Source organism: Pseudochaenichthys georgianus, chromosome 4 (assembly GCF_902827115.2).
Source record: "Pseudochaenichthys georgianus chromosome 4, fPseGeo1.2, whole genome shotgun sequence".
NCBI classification, from domain to species: Eukaryota; Metazoa; Chordata; class Actinopteri; order Perciformes; family Channichthyidae; genus Pseudochaenichthys; species Pseudochaenichthys georgianus.
Genome location: NC_047506.1, coordinates 13,168,833 through 13,180,812, shown reverse-complemented (window position 1 = coordinate 13,180,812; position 11,980 = coordinate 13,168,833). Strand labels below are relative to the sequence as shown.

Here is an 11,980-nt window from a genome sequence, read left to right as displayed (position 1 = left end):
CCTCTCTCTCTCTCTGCAGGTCTATAAAAACACACTCAAACAGAAACTGGGTCCTCTGTGATCTTGGCGGCTGCAGTTTGTGTCAAGCTGAAAAGGAGCAAGACATGTGATGGAGTACAAACATGCAACCAGACAGGGGAAGTTGGTATGTTGCCATAGCAATTGAGATGAAGCATCCATAAGGTTGAAACTCCATCATTAGACACATTTTTGCAGAACCATGCAAGTAAATGCATTTTACTTCCACACTGAGGAGATTTAACTGGGACTGGAAACAAGCTTTTCGTGAATGAATTATTCACACAGATGTTTTGTTTTTAGCTCATAGCGGAGGTTTAAAAACAAGAGTCTACATGACCATAAACCCTTCTTACTGTGCTTTATTTTACATTCACTTCAGCTGAGTTATAGTTGTGTTACATTGCTAATCGTGCTGAGTGTTTTGTTCCCATTTATCCTTGTGGACGGAAAGTAGTGTCTGTCAGCCCGTCTTATATGCATACAAAGTGGTGTGCTTCTTTATTAAGGACTATACAAACACGACTGTATTAAGAGCCGTGAGCAAAGATTGTGTTGAAGAGCCTGGAGCTACACGCCCTTAACCCCAGGAACAACACAGCATGGAGCTGTCATTCGAGTCAGGTATCATTATCGCGGCAGGTCTGACTTCTTATTAAAGGCTGACAGCTTTATGATTTGCTTCACTTGTGCTATCAAGTAATTAAAAAGGAGGGGAAGTCTCGGAAAAACTCGAACATGAAAAGTAAACGACTGAAGAGGTATTAGTGCATGTCCGTGTTATGATCTCTGCTGTAAATGGATGTCATGACAATGAATTCATTGAAATCCCTTACAGGAATCTGTTCTGTTACACTTACCTAACAACATGCTTAAACTATATTCATAATTACCATTTTAAAGATATATTAATTAACCTTGCCGGTTTTCGATCCCCATCATAATGTAAGTTCATGCTGTGGATTGGATTCCAGTCATGTGTTCTCCATGCATACTTAGAATTAGCAGGGGCAAAAGTCAGGGTGTTTGACCCTCGATACGAACCTCAGGGAGAAAAAGCTTGTTGAAAACCAGACAGGCCAAACTCAAGATAACCTTTCCCCCCCTCGAGGTTGTTCCTGTGAGGTACTTCTCCCTGTCTCCCCCGCCCTTCATCTCCTGGACATGCCATGCAAAGGGAATGACATGATATTAAAGCACTCACTCATCAAGATTGAAAGGCGTACATTATTTTTGTGCCTTCGAGCAGTCAATTATTTGACAAGTACACATAATGAACAATGCAAGACTAGTCAGAATTTAATCAAAAGGCAGAGACAGGGGCTCAGTGCAGATGGGAAATGATTAACACAGTTAATCAAACATCCCAGCGTTAGGTTAAACATGGCAAGCCTATCCCATCTTCGGGGAAAAAAGGGATGGGTTCCATTGCACATTTACATTTTTCCATTTCCTTTTGCCTGAGGAACAGTTATTGCATTTATTATGTTGACCCCTATTTATTCTGCATCTCTCATGAAGGTATTTATGTTAGTCCTGACATCTCTGACTAATTGCCTCTCTTTGGGGAACTCTAATGCAGAAGAATGTGAGGAAGCTAGCTTTGAAGAAAAAGGAAAAATACCGTCTAATCCGAGTGTTACTCCTGTAAAGGTTGTTTGATTCTAAGATATCGTGACTGTTGAGAAACTATTGTGAAAAACCACCCACAGAGTTTATAACACTAGCTCTTCTATATGAGACATTTGTCTTTCATTCATAATTGACCGCAAATTAAAACTATCAAGACTTAGGTATCTTCCCAGCTAGCGGGGAACGTTCTCACAACTTTGGCTAACGCTACCTACAGGTTCTAATAATGTTTTAAAGAAACGTTTTAATCTGATGTTCAAATAACCTTTTTAGGATGTTTATTATTTCAAATAATGTTCCTGTAAGGTTTAAGGTTAACTAAGACATAACGTTTTAACTGCAACATTCAGAGGATGTTTTGAGGATGTTATTAAGGCCTGAGATGACGGAACGTTTTTGTGATATGTTAACAAAGGTGGAACGTTTTGCCTGCAACATTCTAAGGATGTATTTTGGACGTTGTTGGGGTAACACATTAAAGATGTTCTTTATAAAACGTTCCCTCATAGTTACATGATAAAAAATGAAGAACATTCTCCAAGCAACTTTCTGGAAATGTTTTCAGGATGTTATTCTTTTTTTATAAAACGTTCCTGTGATGGCAAATATTAACACGGTCATGGTCAACGTCAGATTTATATCTAGAGCGCTTTAAAAAACAAACTTGTTGCATTTGTTTGAAAAGGATGTTTTAAAAAATCTGATGTCACCATATTTTCCTTTTGAAAAAAAACAAACAAGCACGTAATTCATGATAAGCTGTAAGCAGATATTGCATGTTTGCGGTGGCATGTCTGAGTTCCCAGCTAGACATTTTTGGTTCTCAAAAAATTCGGAGAATGTTACCATTCATTGTTCTAGGAATGTTTTCAGCGGGATGTTTTATTTTGCTTCCCAGAATGTTCTTCTGAAAGGTAGGATAACGTTCTTTAAAAACATTCTTGAAATGTTTGGTGATAACCTTCTTAAGATGTGTTTGATAACCTTCTTAAGATGTTTTTGATAACATTGTTAGAACATTATGCCCTACTGTTCTTAAAACGTTTTCAGCTGGAGTTTTTATTTTGGTTCACAGAGTGTTCTTCTGAAAGGTAGGATAACGTTCTCTAAAAACGTTTTTAACATTTTTGGTGATAACTTTCTTAAGATGTATGAGCGCATTGAGACTATTACATTTGTATTACTATTACATTGCATTTAGCTGACGCTTTTATCCAAAGCGACTTACAATAAGTGCGTTCGACCAACAAAATACAAACTTGAAGAAAACAGAATCATATAAGTACATCAGGCTTCATAGAGCAAAAACATTTCAAGTGCTTCTCAACTGGCTTTAGATAAGCCAGTCCTTTATTAGTATATAAGTGCTTTGTTAGCAGTTATATCGCTCGAAGTGGAGTCGAAAGAGATGAGTTTTCAGTCTGCGCCGGAAGGTGTAATCTGCTGTCCTGATTTCAATGGGGAGCTCATTCCACAATTTTGTAGCCAGGATAGCAAACTCACGTGTTTTTGATGATGGGAACTTGGGTCCCCTTCGCAGCGCAGGTGCAGCGAGCCATTTGGTTGATGCAGAGCGGAGTGCAAGTGCTGGGGTGTACGGTTTAACCATGTCCTGGATATAGGAAGGGCCAGATCCATTCGCAGCATGGTACGCAAGTACCATTGTCTTGAAGTGGATTCTAGCAGTTATCGGAAGCCAGTGAAGGCAGCGGAGGAGCGGCGTGGTGTGGGAGAATTTAGGAAGGTTGAAGACCAGGCGAGCAGCTGCATTCTGGATGAGCTGCAGAGGTCGGATGGCACATCACCAGCCAGGAGGGAGTTGCAGTAGTCTAGGCGTCAGATGAGGAGAGCCTGGACCAGAAGCTGCAACGCTTTCTGGGTCGGCTGGGGACGTATCTTCCTGATGTTGTAAAGTGTGTATCTGCAGCAGCGGGTTGTAGCAGCGATGTTTGCAGTGAAGGACAGGTTGTTATCTAGGGTCACACCCAGATTCCTTGCAGTCTGAGTCGGGGAAACAACAGAGGTACCGATGTTGATTGTTAGGTCAAGAGTGGGACAATCTTTTCCCGGAAGGAAAAGCAGTTCAGTCTTGTCAAGGTTGAGCTTGAGGTGATGAGCAGACATCCACTGAGAGATGTCAGCTAGACAAGCAGAGATGCGTGCGACGAGAGACAATGAATAGGACGTATAAAAACGAATTTGCATGCCAATATTCACTCACATGCACTTATAATCACATTAAGGTATGTAGGCCCACAGTATTCATAATATCATATGTGTAAAATATCAGAAAATAATCACACTTTTTTCTGACTATAAAGGTTGTGTCTCATATGTAGGTTCTAACTGTTGGATAAGCTATCTGACCGTGTCTGTGTGTTGTTTGTGAGGGCTGCGTATAAACAGTGTTCGCTGTTTATGCATATTGGATAAAAATAGTTATTGCACCCTTTAGATTTGAAACCGACAGACATATAGAAGAACGGACTGACTTTCGCTGCCCGTCCCTGAAACCCCTGTTAGTGTTTGTATGTGTTTGTTTCTACTGTGTATCTCTCTCTAAGATAATGTTCGAACAATGTTATCAAAAACATCTTAAGAAAGTTATCACCAAACATTTTAAGAATGTTTTTAGAGAATGTTATCCTACCTTTCAGAAGAACATTCTGGGAACCAAAAGAAAACTTCCCGCTGAAAACATTCCTAGAAAACAGTGAATGGTAACATTCTCAGAATGTTTTTAGAACCAAACATTTCTAGCTGGGTTATCACAGTTTCAAACCGGCAGTGGTTAAAAACATATACCATACAATCGAGTACAGTACTAAAGTACACAGTTGAGGTAGTTGTACTTTAACGTAGTGTTTGCATTCCATCTATTTCACATCTTCTTTCTTACAAGCATTCTTTTTACACAAAATAGGAACTTAAAAACATGAGTCACTGTTGTAGATATAGATACAGTTTAATTGAATGGTACAGAAAATAGTCTCTGGACAATAAATCATAAATGTCACCTACACACTGATGGATTGATAATAATAATAATCCAGAAATAGAAATACACAGCAGTCCTTAATTATACTTCCTACTGCACATTAATATATTGAATCTTTACCAATAATTGACTGTCTGGCAAATTCCCGAAGTGCAATTGTACTTATCGTGTTGTTTTGAATATCAAAATTAACAATTCAATGAAGATGTGTTTTTACGTTGCACTCACTCTCAGGTGTTCTGTAATAGAACATTTGTCAATCTTCAAAATATTCCTTAATTTTGCAAACATGAGGAAAGTTTGAGCAACGACTATTGTTCCTTTCCCACTTTACCATGCAACAATAATTAGCTGTGATTACAAAGTATCTCTTGAGAAATTGGGACAGAACAATTTAGTTCATTGTCCTCAGAAAATGAAGTTGCCCTTCCTTTCCCTGTCTCTTTTCCCCCTATTGGATTCATCTGTTCTTCAGTGTGCTAGGAAAAACACACCACTAATCAAGCAAACTATTTGATTGGCTTGGAAAGATTTCATTCTGACTAATTTGGCTTAATAAGCAGTTATCAAATGATTTGGACGAGTGCAATTCCAGTCCTATTAAAGGGTGTGTATTAAATAATGTGATTTTCATATTGGCAGTATTTACATACGACCTTGCACATTTTCTAAAAGCTTGTGCTTCTTGAGGCATGTGACTAGAAACACACATTTTAAAAGAAAAAAGTAATCAGCACTCAAGGAACAAGTTGTTTAGTCATATGAACAAGTTTTGACGAATTGAAAGACCTTCAGAGATTGTTGTTGACTCTGTAATAAGCATCTACAGGACTAGCCAGGCCATTTGTAATGCCTTGGTGAACAGCCTCTGTATTTAGAACAGTAATGTTTTATGGAAATAAGCTATATGTATTTAAAACTTATAATTGTGTTCTTTTATACTAGCACAAAGCAGTTACTTTTAAATTAGTGGAATTAATCGGAATGCGAAATTGAAGGGAGGAATGTCTGTCCACAATGATGAATGCTTAAGTGAGATTTTGGTTCAATTAAAATGTCAGGCAATTATTATAAAAGATTATTGACCTCTAAAGGGACTGGTGAGATCACATATTTCCCTCTGTCTTCGCAGGATAGTATTCATCTTCATTAGAGAGAACAATTGAAGGCGTTTTCCTCTCGTACTAGAGGGTATTAACGCAGACAGATTATCCTCTGCACACTTCACTAATAAAGTTGATTTCTATTATTGTCTGTCCAGGTAAAGGCCAATTTTGAAGCATTGTCCTCTCCACACTGACCTGCTCCTCCTTTTCATCAGTGCTTTCAGACTTTCTTTTTCTTTGCCAAAGGAAAGCCATTTTTGTTTTGGTTGCTATGGGGTTGTTGTTGTTGCTGACGGAAGGTTGGGTTCTATTGAGTTAAAGTAGGACTCTGATTATATTTACTCTATTTATAGGACTATTGAAAATATTCACAATTGGGTCATGTTATGAAGCTGAACTACAGAACCAATCTTTTATTTTTATTTGTAATGCATCTGATAGATACTATATTGCATCTGACCTAAGATGACTAAAGTCTTACACTCTCAGCTCTTTGGGAATACAATGATGATATATTAATTTTAAATCTGTGTAAGACAATTGTAAAATAACAATGATGGAAAAAAAACGGTTGGCTTATTATTTCAGACTTCCTTGAAAAAATGATCACAGATGTTCTCTGCTGCCGCACAACTCGTATTATAATCCATCAACTTGATGGATTATAATTGTGATAACATTGTGCTTGAGAGAAAACCTGTAGTTTGAAATGTGTTGCGACCCTGAATAAATGGATCCTTCTTTCAACCCAGTCATTTCAGAGTATTCTGAGCATTCACTTGGTTTACAGTGAATGCCACATCTTTTGCTTGAAAAATGTCTGCATTTACACAACACAGAGCACAACACGGCAAAGTGAAGCAAATTGGAACCGTTGGCCTCTGCTGAACCGTATTACTTGTGACCATAGATCATTTTTGTATAGGTCACAAGTGAGGCACATCTGTTTCCACTTGGCTAAGTTTCCATACTAAACATTTGAATAGAGATTCTTCACCTATATCCGCTGCTCCACTATGCTTGTTTAAACCAACATGTGTCTCATACATCAAACCTCAGAAAGTGCAAAAGGTTATGTACCAGAGAGTGTATTTCTGAAAAAGGTTTGATTACACAACACACTTCAGACAATTCTTTAGTGTTTACTCCATGATACCATTTATTTTTTAAAGGATATGTTTATGTAGTGTGGTCTTTTAACACTCAACTTATTTGACAGTTGTGCAAGCCAGAGCCCAACATGCCCACACTGGACCTTGCTTTTTTCAAATTTGATCTCAAAGCCCCTCATGTGTTTGACTTATTTTTAATTGTTTCCTGTCTGCTGGGTCAATTATAAGTCCTGGGCTTTTTTAGGGGGGACCGGCTATGGCAGCATTTTTGGACAGACGAAGTGATTAAATAACTGAAATTTGAGCAGAATGATGAGATCACTCATTGGGACTTGATTTGATAATATTGTACTTGGTGTGCATGTCGCAGCATACGCTGATATACGGTTAGACAGAAGTTGATGGAATGGGCATACCTTTCTTTTTGTTTAGTGAGGAAAATAACACAATCTTACTCTTTTATCCATTATTGATTTTGAATCAGGTTCATACGTGTGTAAATACCCATTGATATTTTTATCTACATCAAAATATGGGATTTGAGACAAGCTCAAAAGAATCACCAGTAATCAGCAAGCAAATTAAAAACGCATGCAACTATTTTTTATTTACATACAGTAATCCATTCCTTTTTACTTAGCTGAACAAAGTAAAAGCAAAACAATGTCCGTGTCAACCTAGTCTCTAGTTTCACTTGTGAAAACAGTGACGGTTGATGATAGTTTTAAAAATACTTTAAAATGCAGTCTTCAGATATTACTTTAACAAACGTTGTTATTCAATGGATAACATATGAATGTCAATATATTAATACAATTATTTATGAATAAATCCTTTTGGAAAATGCTAATATTCAGCTGTCCCCTCCTGTCAAAATCCATGTTTATAAGCAAGACTAAGAACTGAATTTCAGTCCAGAGCTTAAAATTGAATATCATTTATTATTTAGCTTCATGCAGAACTTGCACAAAAACTTTTTAAAATATTCTTAATCTTATAAAAAATGTAATGTTTTACACAATGAGGATACGTTTTTTCGATAAGTCTATGCAAGCCCACTGGCTTCCCTAAATAAACTCAGTGTCCAGTTCAACCAGTGCAGAAACATGGCCGCTGCGAGAGGTGCTGCTGAAGTGAGGTCAAACTTCACACTGCACGGTTGCCCATGGCTACATAAATATTAACCAAGCCTCCACGTCCTTCTTTGATTATAAGTCTACTCCCAGGGTTTGATATCCAAGGAGACCACCAGAGCCAGCTTGAGTAAATTGATGAGAGAATAAGGAGAAGTCGGTTTAGTAGCGATGTGGCAGACTTTCACTTGGTAAGGAACAGATCAAGCTGCTGGATTTCATGCAAACGAGGCAGGGAACGAAACATGACTTGTCTGCAGTTTGCATACTTGAAGCTTCACTTTGAACTTATGTGGCTGGTAGAGATGTGAGAAAGAGAAAATATAAAAATGAAACCCTCTTTCAGAGTCCTTAAGATGAGTCTCTGCGCGCTCACAGCAACATTAAGTCAACTTGATGTTTAAATTATGTCTCAATTACAGGAGCAGTTCAACACATTTTGTTTATTTTGGTCACGTCAATAAGTAAATGGCACAGGCAAACTCTGTAGGTGTATATAGGTCAAGCCGAGTAAAATTCAATATAGCTTTAATAAAAGGTCAACAACTCTTAATGAACAAACGATTGAGTGATCAAGGTTAGACGTGGCTTTGTAAATTGTGCTCTGAAGCATATAACCTGGCCAAATCTGTGTCCGTCATCAGGCTAAAGGACTCTGATTTGTTGGGGGTCAGCAGCGGTCCTGTGACTGGTCATGTGTGCCTGAAATGTCAATCATGTGCAAATATTTTTGGAAGGAACCAATAAGCATTGTTTGGTGAACAATTGAAGGTTAAGAAGCAGGCTCAGAGCCACATGGGACATGGGGAGACATGTTTGCTCTCACCATGGATGACTGAGGTCTGTCTATAGCATCTGCCATTTTTTTTAACTGATATAAAAACTGAAAAACACTGAGGTTACATTTTTTCTATCCTGCAAACACACCATTGCATTTGCATTTTTTGGGGGAAAGTATATATATTTAAAATTCTGCCATAATTTAGTTATTCTTTTCACCTTTTTGAATGTTTTCTGGACTGCGCAAAAGAGCCAGCATTTATCTAGCACCATTTGGTGAGCGATTACGTGCAATATTGTGCCGCCTATGCAAGACATGATTATATCACTGTTTATCATAAACGCTTGCACATTAACAATTTATGTGTAACCGCTGTGACTCGTCAAAGAAACGACTGCAAAAGCCTGGGTTTTGCACACAAGGTGGTCTATAATTTACAAAATAGTTGTAATTACCCTGTGAATCAAACGGGTATCTATGTCTTCACCTGCATATATTGAATCTGCCTGTGAATTTTACAGTTCAATAATTTATGTTCATTCAGAGAACAGCAACACAAGTCTAATGCCCTCTGTTGACAATCTGAGGAAGCAGATTCAAATGAATTCATGCAAAATGGCTGTTTAAGCTGTTCAACACTGCAGCCATATACACCACATGTGTTTTTAGTCTGGGCTTATAAATAAACATTTTCTCCATGTTTTATTACATCTGTTTTCTCTTGTTCTGTACCGCAAAAGAGATGGCTATATTATTATTATGTAAAATTATGCTTATGAAAACATAAATCTGCCCCTCTGCTGCGTTCACCTTCACCTGGCAAGCATGACTCAACTTCACATTTCTACATTGTGGGTGAAAGACAGATTTTATTGAAGCCAGGTGTTTACCCACGTCCTGCCTGATAATGTTTCTGGACAGAATTCCTCAGCCAGATCATAACATGCCCTGAGTCTTCCCCAAATGCAAAAAGAAAACTGCATGTTTATGTCTAGATATTCTGATTTAAAGATAGAGGCCCTAATGAAAATATTTCTTTAAAAAACAGCAGCTGCTTGACATTTGGATTTTCTTACTTTGAGAAGAATATTTGAGTTTTTGAGTGTTTTAATAAAAATGTGAATCCCATACTTATATTGCACGGACTGAATTGTAATCACCTGCATTGTAAAGTGAATATGAATGGTGGACCACCAACGTAACATGCAGCTACAGTAATGAGTCAAAGGGTCAAAGCCACAGCAGCCTGACAAAAATCCGCTTGACTGTCGAATGCTATCATGAATCATGTAGAAGGAAAGTGCAGGGAGGAAAAAAAACACACCCACAATTGAGGAGAGACTTGGTTAGAAAAACTGCTTGGCACTACACACACACAATTGGCTCCATGCACCAGCAGCAGCTTGACCACGCTGCCCGGGCCAGTGTGTTATCCTGTGGGGCCAGTTGAAGTGAGCAGGGGGGAGGGGGGTGAAAAAAAACCTCTCCCTGTACTTCCATGTTGCTTTTGAAGCTTGGTAGTATTACAGTAGAATAAGTCCTCTGTCATTGGTTGAATGGGCCGGACTGCCTACTGTGACAGAGCATGGGCCTCTCATGCCCAAAAGGGAAGCAGTGATGCATTTCTAAGCAGAAAAAGGGAGCAAATAGAGGAAGTTATTGATAACCTCTCTGTATGACGTGGCTAAATATTCTCTTGAGTTTAAGAAAAATACCTGAACTGAATTCTATCGGGCATGATAATAAGTCGATGTGATTAGTCTCCTTGCTCAGAACTAGACTCCGAGTCAGTGCGGATGTGGATTCCATGTCAGGTTTTGGTGGAGTCCTCCGCTCAGACTGCTCTGCAGACGGCAGACTGCTCTGCACTGGCGCTGTTTACTGGAAGCCCGCTCCGCACCGCTTCCACCAAGTGAACACTGAGCGGGATCTCTTCCACAGTCGAACCGCTGAAACTTGTCTACACTGAGAGGAGAGCAAGAGAGCAGCGTCGGCGGTTAAAGTAGCGGAGAGCGGTGTTTTCCCCCCAACAGACACTGAAAGCCCCACACTGTCCCTCTCAGCCACTTTTTTTTTCACCTAGTGGGTCCCCGAGCTCTGCTTCTTGTCTGTTGTCGGCGCTTCGGGAGGCACGAGACAACCGAGAATAGCCGAGCGGCTCAGAGGCGCGGATGAGTCAGGACTGAAGCGTACCTTTCTGGCCATGGAAGTCTGTGTCCGGAGCAGGGGGATGTACGAGCTGAGAAGGGGACCTGCCAGCCTCTGTCCCAGATAAGGAGAGCATGCATCAGAGCTGCAGACTCAGTCTCTTCGCTGCAGAGGAGTTCCCATCAGACTGTCTTTCCACTATCTGACATTTTTACTTTTCACATCCCTTCTGACTTCATTTCAGCGTGTTTGGCGTCGCTGCTTTTTCAAGAAAGGTACGTTCTTCGTTTGCACCTTACTCTCATCGACACTCAATTGGACACGGCCATCAAGTTGTTGGTGGCGTGTGTAACAACTTTTCTTACGTCTTGCATTTGTTTCCAGCACTCATTTAAATAATAGGCCTCTCTAGATATTATGCAAGTATCGCAGTGTGTTTTAACTAGGACTACTTTTAAAAAGTAAAAAAAAAGGTTAATTTTTTATTAGGTTGAAACTCAGTTGGTTTGATCAATGGACACAGCTTCAAAACTGGACACCTCTGTCTGTTGTAGTAATTGAAATGGTCCAAGAGCTAACGTGATATTGAAAAATGGTTAATCAAACATAACCAGATGTGGATTGATATGTTCGGCCGCCGAGTTTGGCTGAATAGAAACTATTATTAAAAAGTGGAGAGCTGCGCATTTGTGTGACCCAGAACATGTAAAGCACCATTTAATTGGTCTGTATGCCCCGATAGTTGAAGTGTAGTTGTTGGTGGTGCTGGTCACCGAGGCTTTTTTTTAATCCACTGATGGTCTCTTGGTCTGAGTAGGGCTTTATGCTGGAAGCTTTGACCTTAGAAGCGATGTCGGTGTGATTTTAGAGATCATTCACAGGCTAATCCATTATAATTGGGACCGAGCTATTTGTCCAAAGAAAGAAAACCAGTCAAGGCTCGCCTAGCAATGTTATAATTACTTTTTTTTTTTTTACCAAACAGAGAACTCGTGATGCAACAAGCGTATAGTTATGGAAGTCAATCACAAAAATGAGAACGTGTCACAAAT

General features: G+C 39.2%; 1 protein-coding gene across 13 annotated transcripts in view; it reads left to right on the top strand.

The window, feature by feature from the left end:
* Nucleotides 1–10,426: 10,426 nt before the first annotated feature.
* adgrl2a (adhesion G protein-coupled receptor L2a) overlaps nucleotides 10,427–11,980 on the top strand; it is a 100,697-nt gene continuing 99,143 nt past the window's right edge. For all 13 annotated transcript variants that reach the window (XM_034080961.1, XM_034080962.1, XM_034080960.1 and 10 more), the window contains exon 1: nucleotides 10,427–11,203. The gene's annotated coding sequence lies outside the window, so the exon portion shown is untranslated. The remainder of the gene's footprint in view (nucleotides 11,204–11,980) is intronic.